Source organism: Macaca nemestrina, chromosome 10, assembly GCF_043159975.1.
Source record: "Macaca nemestrina isolate mMacNem1 chromosome 10, mMacNem.hap1, whole genome shotgun sequence".
Taxonomy (NCBI): domain Eukaryota; kingdom Metazoa; phylum Chordata; class Mammalia; order Primates; family Cercopithecidae; genus Macaca; species Macaca nemestrina.
Window position 1 is genome coordinate 88,867,896 of NC_092134.1, and position 21,113 is coordinate 88,889,008.

The 21,113-nt window shown below is 35.6% G+C and overlaps 1 protein-coding gene across 4 annotated transcripts in view; it reads left to right on the top strand.

Annotated features, from left to right (window-relative positions):
* LOC105470100 (neural EGFL like 2) overlaps positions 1 to 21,113 on the top strand; it is a 435,684-nt gene that overhangs the window by 169,193 nt on the left and 245,378 nt on the right. The gene's annotated exons all lie outside the window — the stretch shown is intronic.

Genomic DNA, 21,113 nt, shown 5'->3' on the forward strand with positions numbered 1-21,113 from the left:
ACTATTTATTGTAAGTGTCTCCCAAATAGATTAAGAATGGTCCACACGGCCACAATAACCAAGGAAATCCATGACACAAGTGGCCTTCAGCAGCAGAAGATATGCTGTCCCATTAGCCCAAACAACAGAAGTCCACATTATTATAGGATTGTCCAGTGTAGATAAGGGCCATGGCCTTCATTCAGGGAAAAAAAGGCTCACACCACCGTGTGTGGAAGCTTTTCTGCCTTTTAGCAGTCATTATATAGCAGTTCACTTCTGATGTCAGAAAATACTTTTTGAATCATCTGTAACTACCCTTAACTGGGTTCTAGATCATTCAATAAATAGTGGAAATAATTTCTGTATGTTTCTAATACTTTAAAAGACTTCACTTAAACCTTTGTTAAAAAGAGTATTGAAAAATTTAGCTATTTTTTTTTCCACAAAGGAGTAGTAACATACATGAAAACTGAGTTGTTTTAAAGTTTGTGGAATATATAGAGCTCTGTAAATGCAAGTGTATTTATATGTATACTCTCAAAAAGACAAAGTGGGCATAAGTGAAGGGGGGTGGAGAGAGAGAGGGACAGTAGCAATGTGCTACAGCTGCTGAGGGTGACAAGCTATCAGAGAAAAATCAGGAAGTTGCTTCATAGTCCATTGGTTTAACTCCCTCAGGAATGCATTTATATTTAATTTTATTAGGCTTTACATTGAAGCCAATCCATCTCATAAAAGTATATTAGCCTAGTCAAGTCGATTCAGTGGAACTAGGAAGGATTGAATACAATTTTTCTTACATGTCACTAGCTAATTTTCTTGATGAGAAATAATCTGCATTTTTCTGGGACTTCTCTTAATAAAAGGAGGCTTGTGGTAATATCATATAGTTTTCTTTGTAGGTGGTTGCAGAGAGGAAGGAAGAAGGACCATATATACATATATGACTTCATATTCATAATACGATAGCAAGGAATCATAGTTTTTGCCTTAACTTCTCTTTTTTTTTTTTTTTTTTTTTGAGACGGTGTCTTGCTCTGTCTCCCAGGCTGGAGTGCAGTGGTGCGATCTCGGCTCACTGCAAGCCCCACCTGATGGGTTCACGCCATTCCCCTGCCTCAGCCTCCCGAGTAGCTGGGACTACAGGCACTCGCCACCATGCCCGGCTAATTTTTTTGTATTTTTAGTAGAGACAGGGTTTCACCGTGTTAGCCAGGATGGTCTCGATCTCCTGACCTTGTGATCCGCCTGCCTCGGTCACCAAAAGTGATGGGATTACAGGCGTGAGCCACGACACCTGGCCCTGCTTTAACTTCTCTTATCCTTCTTTCCATCCATAATTCTATGTTGTCATTCATGGATATGACAGATTTTCATTAAGTGTTGTCAGTGTTATTAGATATGGGTTGATTAAAATAACGGGCCATTGTGAGAGATTCGTCAGAAGTAAATTTCAATTCTGATCTTACCATTTGTCTCTGTTACCAGGAGTAAACTGCAGACTAAATCGGATTAATGCTTGAATTCTTCCCAATAAGCATGCAGTTAGACATAATGAAATGATAAAATATTTTGAGATTCATTAATGAAGAGTGTTTCGGGCAGTCTTTGGTGTTAATGATTGAAAACCAACTGTTTGCTTCATATAGAAAATAGTTAAACCTGGAAGTGAGTAATCAGTGAGCAGACCACAAGGTAATGAAAAAAAAAAAAAAGTCATAGGCTCTCATTAGATATGGCCAAAAAATAATAAGTATAAAGTGCCTTTATCTTTCTGTTCACATTTAATGATATAGAAGATAAGTACCATGGAATAGAGAAGATTCATGCCTATGTTTGCTTGTTATTTTAAAGATTTGAAATTTTAGCTTTAATGAATTAAACATTTTACTAGAGCTAGCAAGAAATTTCAGTAAACAGCCATAGATATTTCCCTGTAGGGAAATAAGCATTTAGTTCATATGGTGCATATTCTTAGAGGTTCTTTTTGGGAATGAGTCTCCGCAAAGCACAATTTAAAAATAAGTCACTGACAATATCCAGAAAACGTGCTTCTGAAAAGTCTTGTAGAAGACAAATAATACTTAAAATAAATGTAATAGTAATCCTTTGACTGACTTGCTTAAATAGTACAGATTTTCATATGTATTTACAGTGGGAGAAACCAATAGTTACACATACCTATGATGTCTTGTGTGTGTGTATGTGTGTGTGTATCACCATTGCATGTGAGGAGAAACAGTCTTATTTTCCTATGTTAATTCCACAGTAATGTCACTGTTAAAATTTATGAAAATCTAATTTTAGTGGAGAAGTAAATTCCTATGTTTTTTACTCTTTTAAATGAATATAAGCCCTCTTCTTAGACCCTACACTGATCCTATCTTTGAAATGCTTCTGCTCAATTGCCTTTTTAATGACAAAACACGATAAAATAGATTATTATTGAAAACTGTTTAAAGAGATTAATCACTTACTATTTCTAAAGCCCTTGGAAGGTAAAGCATATAACCTAACTGCTGAATGTGACTCTGCCAAGATTGAAATGAACGAAACACCTGCATGTGGCCAGTCACTTTTTGTTGTTCTTCCTTTAATGCTTTCAGGCTTGCTTCATCAGAGTTGTTTGCCCATTTCTGGGCAGTCCTATTTGGCAGCTTCCTTTGTACTTTCCCTCAGCAACTTCAATTCCAGCTCGTTATCTGAATATAAATACTGGTGAATAGCAACAAGGTTGTTGTTCTGGGAAAGAAGTGGAAAGAAACCAAGCGTTTTCTTTATTTGAATCTACGTAAACAAAGCATTGGGAGGAGGGGCTTAATTTCCTGCCTGGACCATTAAAATAGTGTGCTGGAGTTAAACAGAGGATAAAATCCAAAGGCAGGAATGCCAAGGCCAAATCGTTAAAGCCATAGTAATTACAGCCATAATGAAGCCATATTGCTTCTATAGGTTACAAGACACATACTTTGTGCCTCATTTGATCTTTGCAGCTCTATAAATAGGTATTATCTCCATCTTCCTAATAAGGAGAATTCCAAGCCATTCAGGAACATGCAGTTAGAGGTCTCAGAGAAGTTCCATCTGAAAGTGCTGTGCTTTGACAGCCTGCTTTCCTTTTTTTTAAAAAAACCGTCTGTTACAATTAATCTAAGTGATCTACTTTTATCGACCAGTAGCTAAGCTCACCAGAGGTGTTTTGGAATCCTAGTTGAGTCTTAGGCAGCAGAGTTTGCTTTCACCACTCATCCTCTTCGCTTTCAGTCACCATCTCCTCCACATCCTTTATCCCGGTCTCAGGCTGTCAACTAGCAAACAGGGAGATTTAGTGACACATATTCAAGATAGCTGTAGAAAATGGAAAGTATAAATATTTTAGGTGACTTTAACGCTGAAATAGAGTTACGTCAAGATATGATTAAAGTACATAAAATCTCAACCCAGATTTAAAAAAAAAAGAATTATCAGAAAATAATTGATTGAAATTCTAGGAAATTGAACGTTACCAAAAGTCACTGAATTTATAAAACAATTTAGTTTTTCTGAATATTCATGCTATTACATGGATGCGTGCCTTTATTTATTTATTTATGTTGATTGTAGATTCAGGCTTGTATACAGAGCTGTGCTTCACAGGAAAGGCGGTTGATGAAAATAGGGAATCTGAGGCAAATCTAAACTGATGCTGTAATGTCTTTCCTCCATTATTAGAAAGTTCTCAAATACAGGGAATGGGAATGTGACCATCAGAACTGGTTGGTATTTGCCTAGTAGCAACAGTTAAAGTGGTGTTTCCTCAGAGTCCAGAATTATATGAATAAATAAAATTCATCATTCTTTTGGTTGAGCAAGGTCAGAGTTTCATTATATAATATAGATTACACTTTAATAATCTATATTAAATTAAATATATTAAATCTCTAATCTGTGCTGATTAGACATCAGATTATTTTAAACTTAATTTTAAAAGCAGTCTTGGTTTAGTTAAAGTGGACTTACTGTAATATCTTTGCATATTCAGTAGTTAATTCTGTGAGTTACAAGTCAGATTTTCTGGGTTTGAATTCTGACTCCACAACTTATTAGCTGTGAGACTTTGGTCAAATTGCTTAACTTCTCATGGCCTCAGTTGCCTCATTTGTATAATGGAAATAACAATTGTATCTACTTCATAGGGTGTAAGCATTGAATAGGTAATAAATGTAAAGTGCCTAGAACAACGTTAACTATTATTACTGTTTTTTATTAAAAGGGTCACCCATGTTTTTATTAAATTATAAAGTAGTGAAATGATCTTATTAGTTCATTGCCTTTAGATCTTAAAGCTACATAGTACTCCAAGGGTTCTTTGAAACAGCCATTTGCTTTTGGGAGGTATGGTTTTATTATCCCCATTTTATGGAAGAATAATGCCAGGTAGATTAAGTGACGTTATAAGATCAAATAGTATGTAATACAAGGTAATTTTTTTCTCTCAAATTGTGTCCTGATTTCCCCAAGGCCATTCTCTTCCCCAATATTGTGGGCATATCTTAATCAAGGTTGAAACCCAGAACTAATATGTCAATATTATGTACTGATTTGAGTGTCTGGCTTCGTTACTCAGAATCATCTTTGTGAGACTCATCCATATTTTTGATGAGGATCAAAAATGTAGCTGCATCTCATTCATACTTATTGCATCATTGTAATGTCCATTGCAGATCAGTTTTACTTATTGCTGCATATATTTTATTTGTGTTTGTGTACCACAATTCAGTCTATTGTTGGACAGCAGTTAGGTAGTTTGCCAATTTGTGCTATGTGAAGAGTACTCCTAGAATAATTCTTTACATGTTTCTTGGTCTTAGTTATGTATGTATTTCTGATGGGCATATAGTTAAAACAGTGGAATTATTTGATCAGGGGGTAAAACTGTTTGACTCTATGACAAAACCAATTTTCCAAACAGTTTTCCAAAGTGGTTATCCTAGTTTATTTTCTCACCAACAAGGTACGAAAATTCCAGTTGCCCCACACCCTCACCTACACTTGGCATTTTTAGTCTTTTTAATTGTAACATTATGACAAATGATGTTGGTAAATGATATTGTGCCACAGCCTAAGTTTGTTATTTCCCAGGTGACTAAGGAAGATGAGTGCCTTTTTAATCTATTTATGGGCTGCTTTCATTAATATCAAATAATAAAAAGTAAGAGTAAATATTTTGTATTTATACTTTTCCAAAGAACAATTTTCTTCTTTTTAATAGAAGTAGTAATTTGGAGGCTTATTTTATTTGCACATCAGTATAGATGATTCTGGTCCTGTCACCTTAAAATGCATAGCAAAGTAGGGGTAGTGGAGATTAAATGATTGCTGCTCAAGTACTTAGTGATTTTTAAAAATTGGATGATAATCTGATAAAATGGAATCAGAGATTTCTGAACATGTGTTCTTGACTTTTCAACAAAAATCAGCACAATATAATTCACCAACAATTTTTTTTTTGTTCTTAACAGAGGGGGAAAACATAATTTATGTAGGCTATGGTAAAAAAGAAAATAATTTTGAAACAAAATAACCAATAGACATAGCTGTTTTTACAATAATGCTGGGAGCCTGGGAAATATTCAGGATGTACTGGAGGTTCTCATGCATGAACACAATTATAAATTAGTTGATATGATAGAGACACGAGGGGCCACATGAACAGAATGCCAATATAGAATGAGAGGAATTATGTAATAATGAAAAAGGTAGAAGTAGCAATCAAATGAAAGGTGTGTTGTTTTACATATCAGATGCACTGTTTTAAGAATATTTCTTGAAAGTCTGTAGTCAGTAAGGAATTTTATGACACAGCAAAAAATTGAATGAGCTGAAAGCTCATTCAGCTCATTCAGCCTTGGTCTGGACCTTCTTTTCTCACTAAAATTACTTTAATTTAGTATTTGAAATAACATTGAATAAATCATAGAATTAGAACACTTTTATAATTCTATACGTATATGTGACAAATGGGCAAGAAAAATAGTTCATTTGTGTATTACTTTAGATAATGAGCTTCTGATAGGGAATATTTTCTCTAAAGACAAATAGCTAAATTTATTAAAGAGAGATTGCATTAAGATAATCCTGTAGGCTTCCTAAATACTGTACTGTCATTAATTTTATCTTAATTAAAAAAATAAACCCTTTAAAAAGGCAGCTGGCATGCTGCTACCTTTTAAACATTATGAAAACTGATAAATGTCAAATCAGTGGAAAAATACTGAATTGGCAATATATTAATAAACTAGAATAATTAACAGTACAGCCTTCAGATTAATTACTCTGAGACAGCATGTGATATGTTTTAATGATCTTTAGAAAAATATAAATCTACTGTTAGTCAGCTCATAGCAGAGCTGGAATGCCAGGGAAATGTAGGGCAGAATCACAGAGTGATTACAATGTCACAGTGACTTAGCTGTTGTGTCCTGTATTCTAGTCCTGGGTAGTGTAAGTTGTTTAAGTCTACCATTCCTTCTTCCCAATTCTAGTACAGTATTTTTAATGCTTTAATTAAAAATAATGCATGTGTATAATAAATATGCAAACCATGCAAACAGATATAAAATGAACCATAAAAACCTCCCTATTCTTTCTCCTCCAAACTTCCGGTTTTTGTGTATCCCTCCAGATGACTTTTCATGCATCTACTCACATTGCCTGTCTAGGCTTTTTATGTATTATAAATGATGTTAAGCATTTTCCTGAACTTTATTTTTTATTAATAACATATACTGGAGATATTTTCATATTAAATAAAAAATAGTTGCATATTGTTCCATTTAGTTTATTATTTTATTTCTTCCCTCTCTAAAGATATTTTGATGTTTCTAATTCATTTATATGTTTGTTATGAGAAACAATATTGCAGGAAGCCATTAATGCATAATCTTGGTGCAGTCTTATGGCTTTATCTATAGAGTAAGTTGCTAAGGATGGAGTTGCTGTGTCAAAGACTACGACACTTTAAATATTGTCAGTTTTTGCCAAATTATTCTTTTTTTTTTTTTTGAGACGGAGTCTCGCTCTGTCACCCAGGCTGGAGGGCAGATGGTCCCAGATCTTTTCTTCCTTTGGCAAGGGAGCACCAGGTGGCAGTGCTGAGGGAAGCCTGAAAACAGCACATTTCTCCGGGTTTCACTAGATCTTTAGAAAAGGCATTAGGGGGCTTTTTTTCTCTTTCCCCAGCAACCTTGACAAGAAAATGGCAATTAATGGGAGATATTTTAATGAGAGATAGTCAGTGGAAGCCCAAACGTTCTTGTTTTACCACAAACAACGTTGTCTGGTGCACTCATAGAAAATTATTGTTAAAGTAATTGCTGTTCTGCATCTTCAATAAATTCCACAGATGGCATAGGAATGTATTGACCTCCCCTTTTTTCTGATATGAAAGTGGGTTTTCCGGTAGATGTAACACAGATACTGTTTTCTGGCTCTAAGGCATTATACTGTGCCTATTTAATCATGTTTTATTTAAAAATAATAGAGTACTCAGCTTCTAGTTCTTCATTCTGAATTGCAATTCCTCTTCATTATTAAAATCCTTGAATAAATGTATTTTGTGGATTTTATTATTTTTCATGTCCCATTACACTTTCTCAAAAGAATTTCTCTGCACATATAATGACATTGCTTAAGTGTCCTAAGACTTTTCAGAAGAAAGCATTATGCAAATCTGTCTGCAATAATAATTAAATCAAACTGTCTAGCACAGTTCTAGGGGACCAAAATGGGATTGTTTAGGTGATCAGAAGGCTAGTCCTCCTTCTTAGTACCATAAGGCTTTGAAATAAGTAAGAGGATTTCAGATTTATACCAAAGCAAAAGAGCCATAATCTAGGTATCATTTATAGGACACCCAATTTAAGAGAGAAGAAAAACAGGCAGAAAATGCAACTTTTTATCTCCAGTGCTGTTAAGTAATTGTTTTAAAAAATGAACTTATTTTCTTCTCAATTGAGATAATACAAAATGACATTTTTGAAATAAGAATAGGGAAGAATGAGACATAGGCAATTTAAAGCATCTTTGAAGTTGATTTTGGCAATTACGTGGAAAGTAGTAACTCCGACATCCCAGCTGCACAATGAAGGTAAAGGGACAACATAGTTCCCATTGGAGAATAAAGCCGTGGCTTCCACGTCCTCAACCAAATGCACAAAACCACAACTCAGCCGCACTGGCCTCTCCAGTGGCTACCTTGAAAATGGTGTGTGGCCTTCAGTTTTCTGTACGTATTTATAAATGGTATAAAATTATTATAGATTAGGAATGAAATAAAACATAATGATATGGGAGCTTAGTATGAGGAAGGGACAGAAAGGAATTCACTTTTTCAGTTCAGAGATGGTTGTGATAAAGCAGAATTCAAATGCATTTCTTTTTTTTTTTTTTTCCCTGATACGGAGTCTTGCTCTGTCGCCCAGGCTGGAGTACAGTGGCACGATCTTGACTCACTGCAGCCTCCAACTCCTGTAGCTGGGATTACAGGTGCCAACCACCATGCTCAGCTAATTTTTGTACTTTTAGTAGAGATGGGGTTTGGCCATTTTGGCCAGTCTGGTCTCAAACACCTCAAGTGATCTGCCCGCCTCTGCCTCCCAAAGGGCTTGGATTACAGAAATGAGCCACTGCTCCCCGCCAATTCAGACACATTTCAGTTTAAAGATGGTTGAGATGGAGTACAGTTTAAGCACATGTGCTTTTATACAAAAGCTGGCCCCTAATTTAAAAATATTTAACTATAAAAAATACCACATGAAATTGCCTTAAAAATTGTTCCTGGAGTTGGTGGTGGTAAGAATGGAGCTTCTTCCAATTTAGGAATGTTAAGCTGGTAAAGTATTTGTCAGAATAGCTGCTGCAATCCCACTCTGAGCCACAGTATATATTTCACCTATATTATATACTAGAGCCCCTACTTAGATTTTGTTTCTAAATGGCAACAGCTCCTGTTCACACCCCTTTCACCCCAGTTGCTAGAATGTTGTCTATATTAGGGAACTGGCTACATGGTCTCTGGAATTTGGGTTAAGCCATAGGGCCACATCAGGATTTTAGGATTTAAGGCTCAGATCTGGAGTTATTGATTGTTTTATACTTTAGTTACATTGTGAGTTAAAAAAAAAAATTCTCAGCTGCCTTCATAATGGCCCTCACTTATAAATATTATTGCAAGTTATAAAGAGATGTCTCACAAATACTTGTGCATCAAACTCAGTAACCCAGGAAAGATAATTTGAAGTCCATATAGCACAATAGATAATATGCAGATATAATGTTTATGATTTTAACCATTGGAAAGTGACCTCCATGATCCATAACATTGATAATTTTTGCTGAGACTCGATTTTTTTTTCAGACAAGCTGTAAGGTCTGTATACAGGAGCACGTCCCTTAGCTCAGTGCTGCTTAAATTTTAATGGGGATAGGAATCATCTGGAGATTGTGTTAAAATAAGAATTCTCAATCAGTGTTTCAGGGTGGGGCCTACAAGTTTGCATTTCTAACCAGTTCCCAGGTGAAGCGAACACTGCTGGTTCGTGGAACATGCTTCAATTAGCAAGGACTCAGTGAACAGGTGTGCATCCCTGACTGTCCAGGAGCTCAATACTGCTTTTTTTTTTTTTCTCTCTCTCTCTCTTTTTGATCTTAAGTATGCAGTAAGATGTCAGGATATGTTTTAGGGATATTTTAAGCTGACATTTTAAAAGTGTGAGAGCTTAACAAGAATCATCTCTCTTGTTTCTCATAATGGCTCCCAATTTACAGATGAAATTGAAGCTTAGGGAGGTTACTTCTCTTGCCTGAGATAAGCCAGCTAGTAAAGTGGCAGCATCACAATTTAAACATATGCAGTGTTTCTTGTGCACTGTCTCATACAATTTGCAACGTATTTCATCAATGGAAATAGAAAATTAGTTTAAATGGAGAATTTAAAAAGTTTGTGATGTTCTGGAGATATCAAGGACTTTAATTATCCATATGTTCAATGGTTATGTAAGTACTTAGGAAATATGATTTTATAATAGTTATTTCTATATGATTAGTAAGAGAAGAGAGAAAAATCAAAAGTAAATCTTCTAGTATTTCTTATTAAAATGAAATGTGTAGGCCTATTATTTAAAGCACAACTTTTCATTACTTTGTAAGACTTCATACATAGAATGGAAACTATCAATTCTGGGATAGTTCAGGAAGAGAAATTTCAAAAGCAAATGTCTTCTGGTTGGATTTTACGTGTTCTTGGTAAATAAAGAATAGAGAAAACACACTGAATTAAAATTAAAAGTATCTATATAAAAGGTTTAGACCTACCTTGATTATTAACTGGAATTCCTAAAAGTCAGTGATCATGTGGAATTCTTCTTTGGTCCCAAAAGCTTTTTGAAAAAGTTTTCTTTACATTTGTATTAGATGAGGTCTTTTTCTGAATACTTGTGGAATAAATCACATCTGTCTAATTTCCCAGGCCTTTGTAGCTTGGCGTAGTCCCGTAAAATAGTTGTAGTTTATGCTGGGTAGTTCTGCTGAGAAAGATTGTGCCATCTCAATGCTAAATTAAACTGTTCTCTTCCAACCTGTTAACTATTGGTACTCCACATACATTGAAGTCTTTGGTTTTTTATTGTAAATCTTGTAAGGATAAGAAGATTAATAAAAGCAATACAGCATTGGAAAACTTTAGGACAATGCATTTTCCATAAGCTTAACTTCTCTTTTCTCCTTTGTAAAAATTCTCCCATTAATCCACCCTCTTAGAATTGTGCTCTGTACCACTTGATTCTTGAGGTTATTTTAAAGATGGTGATTTACAAGGAATTAGTGAGCTCGCACAAATATATCTCATGATGCTAAAAGCAAGTGTTGGCAGATGGCCCTGGATATTCTCTTGGTCTTTGTTTAACCTAGTCAAGCCTTTTAAACCAGTTTTAGGATCTTGTAATTTACTGTAGCATTATTTGTAAGAAAACACAAACCAAGAGCCTTTTGTTTGTTTGCCTAAATCATTATTATTAGATTTAGGAAGCTAATCCTTTATTATGCTTTAAGAAAGATGAAAAAATGCAGTTGATAACATATTATTTTCATACTATTTTGTGGATAAGCATCATGCTTTTAAACCAATAAAAAAATGAGTTTTCTTGACCACAAATTAGGACCTTTTACGGCAAAGCAATATTAATAATTCACCCATCTATGTTCATGCTTATAGTCTACCTCCACCATTTCTCAGGCCCTGAATCTCAGAAAGGTCACTTTTATTTCTTAGTTGGAAAGAAGGGAGGGAGTGGGCTGGTATAGAACAAGATGCACATTGTACTTGTTCACTGATTTATTTAATATATTAATGTCTCTTCAGACCACAGTTCCTAAATACTGAAGGACTTAGAGCTGGGGGAGACAATCAGTAGAATATGAAGTGGGATGTAAGAATTGGATTAACTTTCCTGGCTGAGTTTTCCATGTGCCTAGGAATGAATTTAGGAGCTGGAGAATATTTCTTGAAATGATCTAGAAATAGTAATATGGAATGATTGTTCTAGGCATATACAAATTAAGTGAAATAAAGGTGAAATGAGTGTTTTAGCACCAAATCTCTTTTCCGTAATCATGTAATGATCAAGTATGCAATGCAATGGTGCAGTATTAAGGTGTTGATAAAGCACCGGAAATAAGCAAAATTCTACCATCAGGGAGATCAGGGAAGGTATTCCTGAGAAAAAGACAGAGTTGAGTTCTAATGAAAAATAGCATTTAACTACTGAAGAGGGGAAAGAGGAATGTGTAAGCTGAGAAATTGAATATGCAGAGGCTCTGTGTGGGGAGGTGTCATGTTGTGAATGGTGGCAGAGGTGACTGCTGTGCAGAGAGTCATAATATGAGTTTCAGCTGGAGAGGTAGGGTGGGGTTAAATTAAGGAGTTTTATTATTACACCAAGGGCAATGGGTTGCTGGTTACACATTTTAGGCAAGGCAGGTCTGTTTTTGAAGTTATACAGGGAAGAAATGATGGTAGCTTCATTAGGTGGAAGTTATGGGAAGTGATTAGGTTTTGGATGTGCTATATTTTGAAGGTAGAGCCAACAGGAATTTTAATGGTGAGAAATTGGTATGAGTGAAAGAGAGGAGTTGAGGATGATTACAAGGTTTTTGTATCAAGGAAGTAAGAGGACAGAGTTGCTGATACCTGAGATTGGAAAGGCTGGTAATTGAGCTGGATTTGGGAGAGTGACTAAGATCAAGTTAAATTTAGACATGTTATGTTTAAGCCGTTTGTTAGCCATCTAGCATTTCTGTTGTCTAATTTGTTATGTTCCCCTTTTCGTTTCTGATTTATTCATCCTGAACAGAATAGAAAGGACTGTCCTTTCTTTTTCTTTTTTTTTTTTTTTTTTGAGATGGAGTCTCGCTCTGTCGCCCAGGCTGGAGTGCAGTGGCCGGATCTCAGCTCACTGCAAGCTCCGCCTCCCGGGTTTGCGCCATTCTCCTGCTTCAGCCTCCCGAGTAGCTGGGACTACAGGCGCCCGCCACCTCGCCCGGCTAGTTTTTTGTATTTTTTTAGTAGAGACGGGGTTTCACCGTGTTAGCCAGGATGGTCTCGATCTCCTGACCTCGTGATCCGCCCGTCTCGGCCTCCCAAAGTGCTGGGATTACAGGCTTGAGCCACCGCGCCCGGCCAGGACTGTCCTTTCTAAATTCTTTATTTTGTCAAGAATGTTGCAAACTTTCACTCAGGGTGAGTTAAGACAATTTCCAGATTTTGAATAGTTTGAGGATAAAAAATTCCCCAAATTATCTAGTTATCACACAAAACATATGAGAGACTACCAAAAATTCTCAGCTGGGACAGTCTCTTTAGATTGCACTGAAAACAGTGACGAGTTTTCATACGCTGTGTGTGTGTGTGTGTGTGTGTGTGTGTGTGTGTGTGTGTACTTTCCTGTATCAAAAGAGAACTTTTCACCAGATGAAACAAACTATGTTCTACCAGATAAAGTATTAATGTCCCTAACTAATGTCCCCATATCCCTTCTACTTTTTCAACCCAGTTCCCACAGAGCTACTGGATCATCTATCAAAATTATAATACTTAATCATGTCATACTCCAGTTTAAAACCCTTCAAACACTTCCTAATGCTTTGAAGATACACATCAAAGTCTTTCAAATTTACTGTTCATTTGTTTCCAGGTTTCACTATTATAAAAATACTGCCACAGTATTTTTCAGGTCAGTATTAAAAAGGGGAATTTGTAGGTTGAACATTGTACAAAATATGCAAAATTTTGGCACATATTACCATATTGTTCTCAATGGTTTTATCAATTTACACTTCAGCAACATCTGAAAGTGCCTGTTTTTTCAACACCCACAGCAGCACAAGGTGTTATCATCATTAAAAAGAAAATCTTACCTAGTTTAGACGTATAGTATATTGTATCTTTCCAGTGTGACTTGAACACAGTGAATGGTGTGGGAATCTAAGTAGAGTATTTTGGGATAAGGGTGGGGAGAGAAGCAGTGACCAGATAATGCGGGCTGTTTTGGTGATTTAAAAGACTTTGATATTTATCCCCAAAGCATTAGGAAGCATTTGAAGGGTTTTAAACAGGAGTATGACATGATTAAGTATTATAATTTGATAGGCGAGCCACTTTGGGAACTGGATTGAAAAAGCAGGATGGTATATGGAAACATTAGTTAGGGACATCCATGCTAGTCCATTTGACAGAGACTACAGTTTGGGGTAGGAAATGACTGGAGTTGGAAAGAAGCAAATGGGTTCGTATATATGAGAGGTAGAATAGGTTGCCTATAGTAATTGGATTTCAAGGACTGAGGGAGAGAGACATATCATGGATGAATTTCATATTTCAGACTTGTGCAAAGTGGATGGATGGCTATGATGATTATACTATTTATTGAAGTAGAGAATACTGGAGGGCAATTAGGTTTTGAGTTCACTTTTGGCCATAAGGAGTTTGAGATGCCCATAGACATCTAAGAGGAAATATTGAAGTTTGATGCATAAGTCGGATGTTTAGAAAAAAGGTCTGAACTGGAGCTATAAATGTGGGAGTCCTTTGTGTAGATGTTAACCAGAGCCATAGGAATGATCAAAGTCACTTAAGAAGAGAATATATTGAGAGGAAAAGGGAACAAGGACCAGTCCTTGAGGCACTCCTACATGTAAAATCTGTAAGAAGTGGAAGAGCCTGTAAAATAACATGAGAAAGAGTTGCCAGAAAATTACACGGAAAATCAGAAGTATTGTTGTACCAAGGAAGCTAAAGAAAGAGTATTTTAGGAAGTAGGAAGTGATACATGATAACATAAGGTGCTAAGGGGACATAAACGATGCTTTTAACATTTTTAATGAGATTCAGAATGTGGAGATGGTTGTCTTTTTGAAAGCATTTTTGGTGGCCTGGAAAAGGACGCCAGATTAGAGTGGCTTTGGGGAGTAGGGGGGAGAAGGGGTGATGCTTTTCACAATATATTTGGCTGTGAATGGGAGGAGGCATGGGGTAGTTACTGGATGCACATGTAGGGCTCAGGATTTTTAAAAAATATTTTAAGATGGGAAGGAATAGGAAGAGACAATATTTAAATGCTGATGGCATGTATTCACTAGCATTTGAGAGAGAAAAAGAGAGAGAGAGGGAAAATGAGAGAGAAGGAGAGAGAGAAAGGTTGAACATATAAGAGAGGAATTAACTGATGGTGTAAATAGAGTAGAAAGCATAGGATTCAGAGCATAATTGAAGGATTCGAACTTTGCTAGGAGAGGTGACACCTCCTATGTAGAAACAGAAGGGAAGGAGAAATGGATGGATATTGATGCAGCTAAATGTGTGTTTGATGGAAAGGAAGTTAAAGGAGTTGAGTCTATGTCTGACAGCTTTTTTTTTTTTTTCTATGAAGTGAGACCTAAGGTGAATTACTGGAGAGAAGAGGCAGAGTCACAGGTGAAGTTAACAATGTACTGAAAACAGCCTATGAAAGTTTTGAGGACCCAGATAAAGTTGATAACCAGAAGTTGTGCTATTCATCCATCTGGTCATACAATTTGTCCCTAACCTTTTACAACCCAGATGTAGGCATGAGAAAAGTAGATTGATTCATACATCGTTAGGATTTTGATCTCCAGACAAAGAAGTTAATGATGGTATCAAAAACTAACTAAACTTTGAGACTTAAAGATATTTATATTGGATAGAGAATAAGGTAAGGATAGTTGATGGCTCGTCAATAGGGAGAAAGTTCATATGGAACAGGAAGCACTAACAAGGTTGAAGAATAAATGCAGTGGGAATAGTTGAGGAGGCCAACTGAAAGAATAAGGAGCTGGAATGGGAAAGTAAAATGTCTGATTGAGAGCTTTTAGAGGTGGAGTAGTTTTGAGTGATGACAAAACTGTGCCTATACAGGTAAAGTGGAGGTGAGGGGAGAGCCAAGGAGTCAAAAGGCCAGGGTGCAGGATAGGTCAAGCACATTGATGTCAGAATCATTAAGAATGTTGCAGACATTGTGACGGAGAGAGAGATTGTGACCCAGATTTCAAAGTCAGCAATGAATGAAGGGGAGTGTCTACGAATGTGTGTGTGCATGTGCATGTGTGTATGTAGTTAGGGAATTTAATAACAGGAACCTCAAAGGGCAGGAGTTTTCTGTGGGGGTAGAAAAGTGACAACAACTACATCTTCTGACTCTGAAGTACAGATGTGTATTTCATGGTATATATGAAGTATCCATGGTGGTAAAAGAATTTGCAGCTGCCATTTGGGGACTCCAAGGGGCATGTGGTATTCTTGCTGGAATAACAGGATCCAGGGAGAGCCAAAAGGCCAAGAGGTTGAAGCTATGGAAAGAGTAGAATTAGAATTCCAGAGAACTGAGTGAGTTTGGCAGTGAGGAGGAGGTTGGTAGGATGTGTGTAGTTATGTGAAAGGAGAATCACAATGCATTGGAAACGTTAGTGTTCAAAATGAATGAATGGATCTAGTTCATTGGGCTGGTTCACAAAGTGGGGGAAAAGAAGCAAGAAATATTTGAGTTTTTGTTGAATTAACTGCCTCACAGAGTTGTCGATGGTAAATCTTGATGGAAAAAAATGTGGGTTTGCAGTGCTTTTCACAGCATTTTATATTTTTCATTGCTGAGAGAATGGATTTGTTTATACCTTTCAACAGGTTATTATTTGCACAAAGGAAAGCTATTGATTTTGGTCAGCTTGTTTTATAACTCAATTATTGGTTAAGTAGTTACTCAGGGTTTCTCTTCTTTCCAGGTAGTCAATCATATCTTCCATAAATAGCGGTCATTTTATCTTTTTTCCAATGTACCTCTAATCATATTAATTCTAACAATACTGGTGCTTCTAGGAATTCCTGGCATATAAAGTCTTTGGAATGTCATAAGGACTGTGGTCTAGGTTAAAACTAATGAAAGTTAAACCGGGATGATGGCAGTGGAAATAAAAGAAAAGGAATGGCTTTAGTAATATAAATGCTTGGCATTTGTGTGAATGTAGACTACAGAGGAGGGAGCTGATGATGATTCTAACATTTCCATTTAGGTAACAGAGAAACAGAAGGGTGATGTCTCATGTTTTACCTTTAAGTATAGGATTATTAATATTTCCATAGAGTAAATGTTTGAAAAAGCAATAACTGGGTCAGAGACTATCCATCATTGTAATTATTTTGCCACAAACTACCAAATTATATCCAGTTATACCAGATTTGTTAGCATATTTCTTCACCAACACTGAACTTCATACTTTAAAATAGTGTTGTTAGATTGATAGGAGTAAACTGGTATCTTGTTCTTCCTTTATGAATTCTTCAAATAGCTTTAAAATAGCTTTCCCTGTATTTCCAAATGTTTCCCAATATTCTCTTAATTCTTCACTTGACATCATTTTAATGTTTAAATACATTTGGGATTTATCTTTGCTTATAATATGGAATACAGAAATGACTTTTCCACCTCAAAGTGTGAGCTAGTTTTTGCAACTCTAGATGGATTTTGAAAGAGGGAAATGTGGCCTAGGATGGGTGTGAAACAAAAATTTAGCCATTCAAAATATGTATTCATTAGGCGAAAATTTAACAAAAATATTCCTTACAAATACATTAGGTGCAAACTCCTCACCATGATATTTAAAGTTTGAAACCAGCAATAGAAAACTGGCTGCAACCCAGCCATTGTAATACTAGTTCATATTTACAGAATGCTATGTACCAGCCCTGTAGCAATCATTTTATATACACAGATTATATATATTACCTCATGAAATCCCTAAAATAGTCCTGTGAGGTGAGGATTATTATTATTCCCTGAAACAAAATATTAAAAATAGGGCATGTGAGGTCAACACAGCCAAGTCCTAGGCCATTATTTATATTGCATTTCACTGACCTACTCACTGTTCCCCAAAAATACTTTGCAGCTTACCCATTCCATATTTTACTTTGCTGCATTTTGAGCCACATTGACAATATTGTGGATGGTAAAGGCAGAGGGCAAAAATACTAAAAGAAAAACCAGTTAGAATTTATCCAGATGTTCTTTTATCCATTCATTCAACAAATACCTCAGTGTTCCCATGTACTAGGCAGTAGTCAAAGGGCAAGGGACAAGGTAGGGACTGAAAGTGATAGAAATCTCTTGCCTGAGTAGAGCTTACTCTCTGTGGGTGGATGGGAAGTAATAAATGCTAATGATGTGACATTGAAAGTACCATGAAAGAAAACAATCAGGATAAGGGTGGCTTAACAACATACATAAGTTTCAGAATTATAGACTCCAGGAGGGAGGGAGAGAAAAAAGTGAACACAGGAAAATATGTAATGTTACCTTGTTCGTCAATACATGTGGATTTTTAAGCTTATTATCAGTTCTTGCTTTTTATGTTTTACAGACATGCTTTTTGAAAATGAAATGAAGTTGAAATGTAATATATACACAAATTTGTATAGCTAAATACTAGATTTTAATGAATATTTTAAGAAGGAAGATAAAGTATGATTCAAGTTTCCAATTAAATATATGTGAAATATGTATCAAAGGCTCAGATACTTCCAGCACCTGAGCCACTCCCTTGAGGCCATCATTTCTAAAATAGAATATAAAGAACAAAATATCATTGAATGGAAAAAAAAAAACAACTGAATTGGTCTATAAATGTCTTAAAAAAATGATTCATCCAAAACCAAAACAGCATATATTTCTGCTATTTCTTCCTTCCCCCTTCCACTTAGTCTGTAATTATATTTCAGCTCCTATTACCCTGTCTCTCATCCCTTAATGACCCCAATTTTCTGATTGGTTCCCTTTGACTTCCACAGAAGCCTGCTTAAGCATTCAATGAATTCTTTATGAAATCCTGTGGTAATTTAATCTTCTCTGTGAGGTCCTTTCAGAAGCTTTATTCTGCTCTTTTGGACTGAAAGACTGTTGCTAAATCCTGATTTTTATTTTTTCTTCTGACAGTAGTACTTTAGGGAGAACCCAAACACCTTCTTGAATATTGCCTACTCTTTTATAATGATTCTTGCTATAATTTTCTTTTGATATTGGATCACTTTTAGAAATGCAGAATTTCAGTTAGTCATTAACTTAATTGCATTCACAAACAATAACTTAATTGCATTCACAAAAGATAACACAACCTGTTATTTTCATTTTTCCATTTAAAATATGTTCCTACTTGCTATCAAGACTTATGTTTCTGGATATGTGTGGTATATTTATTATATAGAAACATAACAGAAGGTTTTCCTAAACGCTTTGACCCGCACTCTTGTTCTTGGCTGCTATGAACCTGCAAGAGTGGCAACTGAGAAAAGAATGAAAAAGATTCCTTTTCCATGAGCAATGGTCACCTGAATCTGGTGAATTTTCTGGTAGTTCAGGTTCCCAATTACTTCATGCTCTTATTAGTGAAATTTTAGCCTTGGTAATCCTTACCTGTTCATAGAATAAACTGATTTTTAGAGTTGCTTCATTTTGCTTGCTTTACATAATATGGCCACATGAAAGCCTATAAGCTTATAAAGCCCATAAAACTTCTTGTTTCTTGTCAGTGAATCCTCCATCGTTAATGTATTAGGAAACATCTACCCTCTTATGAAAGTCTCCAAATAATTTGTCCTAACATGTAATTTTAAAAGAATGTACCTTCCTATCTGTCTACCTGCTAGGTAATTATGGGCTTCTCTGAACAGCATCTGCTGCAGAGACCATAAAGAAACATACTTCCCCTTTTCATTTGATCTTTAACAGTACATATTTGTTAACTTTATTTTATTTTTGAAGAATGTAAAGGGAAAACATAATCTCTGCTGGGTGATTTTATTTCTCTTTGAAGAGTGACACTTTTCTAGTGCCAGTCTTTGCAGAGGAGGGGACATTTCTTGCACTGCATATTGCAATAAGCTTGGTGTATATACTCTCTCTTTTTGTATGTTCTCTCTCTTTCTCTATGTATCTTGATATATGTACCTTTCCTAATTTATCCTTTTTTTCTCCCTGCTAGTTTCCTGGTTTACATATTTCTTCTCTTGTTCATAATAATTACCTTGTTGTTGACAATATTTTCCAACATTTCCATCCCTTTTATGTGCACTAAGTGACAGATTTTACATAGTGCACAAGATAGTGCTTCTTACATTGTGTCCGTTTCTTTTTATGGTGTTATTTGCCCTTCTGCATAATGACATTTTGAATGATGGCATGACCTCTTCTCTTCTCATGTCACAGTTTGCCATTGCTGTAAGAATGCCTTCAGTAGACCCCTCTCCTTTCCTGCTCCGAGGGGGACTTCACCTCATTATTCGTGTTAGCTATGCATAATGGCATCGTGGAAATACATGTAATAATCCTCAAATAACACAGTCTTTCTTCTAAGGAGGTGACAAAATAGTTTCTTCTATAAAAGATGGAAATGTTAAAAGAAATAACATGTGTGAGCAAGAAGAGGTGTCATCTGACACCTGCTTCAGTGCTGCAGTAATTTTTGATGTGTGGTACATATGTCCAGGTTGGGAAATGCCAGAAGGAAAGGAAAATGGCCAAAATTATATTAAATAGAATCAGGAAAAATAATAGGGTAATGACAAAAATTTGCATTCTTTCTTACACATAGAAGTGTACTTCAGAAAAAGGGTGAGAATGTTGAATATGTATAAGTAATTTTTTTAAAAAGCTGATAATGCATTATGTATCTTCTCACCTTTACAGTAGTTCCTGCTGTACTGACTTCCCAAGGGAAATTTCTTTGGCAGTTTGCCTTTAGCTAAACCTTTAGGGATAGACTGAACTGAAGGAATAGACAGCTTCAAGTGGGTCATTACCTGCCAATCTTTGATTCAAACCCTTGTCAATGTTAATGAAATATCAGACTTAGTCCTTTTGGAGTCATCTTTTTGTTGAGAAAACTGATCTCATTGTGCAAGGCTAATGTGGCATGAGTGATATTAATTTAATACTGAGATCTCTGTATCAGAATCATTTTGCCTTTTATAGTCTCTAAATTATTTATGAGTATGTGCAAATTTCACTATAATACAATTCCCATGAAGTGGAGAAATAATAACTTTGCTTTTTCTTGGTCCCTTCCTCTCTCTTTGCTAGTCATTAATAGTCCCTCTTTGACATTTGATTTTATTATTTGAATACTTAGTTTGGAAAGTTGATCTTAAGTTCTGACTCTTTTAATTTGGTAAATGGATACATCTTTTCATTGCTTTCATACTGTCCAAGTCTGAACAATTTGGTTTGTGTAAGCCAAAGCTGCCTGGCTCTTTCTAATCCTATTCAATAAGCAAAGTATTTAATTTAATTATGGTCCCATGGAAACTAAGCATTTCTCAACACTCAGTCATTTACATGATTCCCTTTTATGCCACATTATAGGTATAGTGATCATGATAGAGCCAACTCTGATTTATTTAGGTTTGATTCATTTGCATGAATAATAATTAGTGTTGTAAGTATTAAAGAATATATAACAAAGTCTGTTGAATACATTGGACAGGATCTTTATATTTATTATTTCTGTAAAACATAAGATCATGAGGAAATGCA